The sequence below is a fragment of the Pteropus alecto genome, unplaced genomic scaffold (genome assembly GCF_000325575.1).
Source record: "Pteropus alecto unplaced genomic scaffold, ASM32557v1 scaffold81, whole genome shotgun sequence".
Lineage (NCBI taxonomy): Eukaryota > Metazoa > Chordata > Mammalia > Chiroptera > Pteropodidae > Pteropus > Pteropus alecto.
In genome coordinates, this window is record NW_006433378.1 from 11066726 (window position 1) to 11069522 (window position 2797).

At 43.0% G+C, this 2797-nt stretch overlaps 1 pseudogene; it reads left to right on the forward strand.

Annotated features, from left to right (window-relative positions):
* Window positions 1-850: 850 nt before the first annotated feature.
* LOC102892417 lies at window positions 851-1520 on the forward strand (annotated as a pseudogene).
* Window positions 1521-2797: the final 1277 nt, after the last annotated feature.

Consider the following 2797-nt stretch of genomic DNA (forward strand, 5'->3'; position numbering starts at 1 on the left):
AGTCAGTCAAAGAAACTCAATAGAGAGTGTGGCGCAATACACAGCATGAGTATGTAAAATAACAATTAGTGAGGTAGGTGGTTATTCAAGAGAGCCTGAGGGCAGCCATGCAAGGGAGCATGGTTCTGCAGGACAGGTGCAGAAAGGGTAGTTTAGGGTAGCAAGGACAACCACATAATTGAAAGCAGTGGTGAGAAGTCACCAAGAGAACATACCTCAAGAACGTAGTGGGACAATTCACACTACAGTGAAGATCAGCTCAGGATACTCAATAATAGATCAGGCAGGCCAGTCTACTCTGCAAAGGGCATAGACTGGTGCTGAAGACCAGGTGAGGTGGGCTGGACATCAGTGAGAGTGAGCCGGATAAGAGCCATGGCCCAGATGCCCCTCCCCCAATGAATTAAGAAATAAAAGCTTCTTTCTACACCCAAACACCCTCTTGGGAAGGAGGATGTGGAGAAGAGAATCCTTCAGAGTGGGAGGAAAATTTGAAAGACTGAGAAATTATGAGGAAAAAATGAGACTAACAGACATATGTTTAAAAAGCAAGAGATGATGATACCTACCCTCAGTAAACCTGAGAGCAAAATGAATTATTATAGAGCCCCCACCTTTCTCGGAGGACCAGGCCACTGTCCTAAGGCTGGATAGCAACGAGGCAGCCACCTAGCAATGGCTTCCAGGAACCAGAGCTCACAACTCCTGGGTACTCTGCAGAGCACAGAGCGGGGCAGGTCTTCGCGGATAGACCAGCAGTCCGAGGTAAATTTGTCCTCTCCGGGTAGCTGTAGAAGTTGAGTGATGAGCCAGACAGCATCTACGTGACTCCAGGAGCACTTAATAAGACATGGCGGCCCCCAGGTGACAGTCCCAGTTCTGAAAGTGGGGGAAGAATCATCGTGGGAGTGGGCAGGAAATACAGAGACCAAGCCGAAGAGATAGAGTTCACAGTACCAAGCAAGCTGATCCTGAAGTCATCCAGCACCTATGCCCTGAGGGTTGTCCGTCCTCATGCCTGCCTACAACCATAGCCGGTACCAAGAGTTCAAACGGAGTGATGATGGGCAAGAGCTGCTGTGCTGTCCTGGAGGCCATGGCCCTTGACCATGTGGCCAGCTATGCCCTTTGCCTGGACATGACAGCCAGAGATATGCAGGATGAGTGCAAGAAGGGACTGCCCTGGACTCTGGCCAAGAGGTTCATGGCCAAAGAGAAGATCCCTAATCCTCATAACCTGAAGCTCTGTCTCAAGGTCAACGGCGATCTCAGTCAGAAGGTTGAGACATCTTCCGTGATTTTTTCCATCTCCTTCATCATCGTCTACATTTCTAAGATAATGATCTTGGAGAAGGAGATATCCCCAGGACATCAAAGGGAGTTGAACCCATAAAAACGAGATCTAGGCTGGCATATCTAGAGTAATCAATATGAGATTTAAGGTGAAAAGCACCCTAACTTCTAACAAGTTTCAGGAAAGAAGGGAACAAAACAGAGCAAGCAAAAGTTATTTAAGGTAACAGCCCTTTAATAAGGAACTAGTTTTTTTAAGTGATACGTTTGTTTTGCTATGCTTCAACTCAAAGAAAGTCGACCCTCCAAAGAAAACATGATCCAGAAGAGCTGGGCCAGAAATGGAAACGATAAACGGTGCCTTCTAGGAACAACCAGAATAAAGTATTTGTTGTGCTTCCAAAGAAGAGAAATTATCAAACCAAATTCTCAGAAAACTTACTTTACTTTTCTAAAACTGGACTGAATAAGACTTTTCAGTGGGTCATTCTGGGATTGATAGTTCAAGACTTAAAATCTGCAAGTGAAGTTGAAAAAAGCATGTTTCAAATCAGTGTTTCCCAAATTTTCTTGATCATAACAACCATCTGAAGGTATTCATAAAAATAAAAATTTCCAAATCATTGACCCATACCAGGTCCACTGTATTAATTAGTGGAACTAATTAATCTCCAACACTCCAAGTTATTCTTATGGAAATGTGGAAAAACACTATTCCACAGTCAATTTATTTATTTAATAAGTGAACAATTAAGGAAGATCTCAGTCACTTACTTAGGGTGTGTACCCCAGCCCATAGATTCAGAGATAATTTTTGAAATTATTGTTTTCAAAATAATTGTGTTTTCTTTTGAGAGGAAATGAGATATTATAAAACATAAAATTACATTTCTGCTTCCCAATTTGTGACTACTCAAACTGTACTTCACCATGTGCATGCCTATAGAGCATCCTTATAGTAAAGCATCCTTCTGGACCAAGTCACTCACACCCCAGCTTCAGGGAGTATAGGCTGCTAATAGCTCATAGCTGAGTTTCTTTCCTAGAATCTGGGAGCCTCCTAACCCAAGATTATGCCAAAGGGCAGTCCACATCAAATGACTGGTTAAGAGAGAGGGATAGGGGGCTTTAAGGACCAGTCCCCTATGCTCTAATTATGGACAATTATAAAGAGCCATAAACTCCTGAGCTTCTTATTGCAATTATAAGACAGTTTCCATCTCTTCTTCTGCCTAATACTACTGCTTTCAGTGCATTCAAATTCAAAATCTGGGAGCATCCACCAACAAAATTACTGCATGCAAGTCTCCATCTCAACGTCTGTTTCTGGGAACACTGACCTAAAGCAGTAGAAGTCAGGAGTCATCCTAAGAATCAGATTCTAAAATGGGATTTTGAAGCCAAATCATCTGCTAATGGCTAGCAATAAGAACCCTATCACTGGTGATAGGTGGAGTGTTAATAGCCCGTAGCATACCATAGTAATGCAGTTATTAAGACTTTC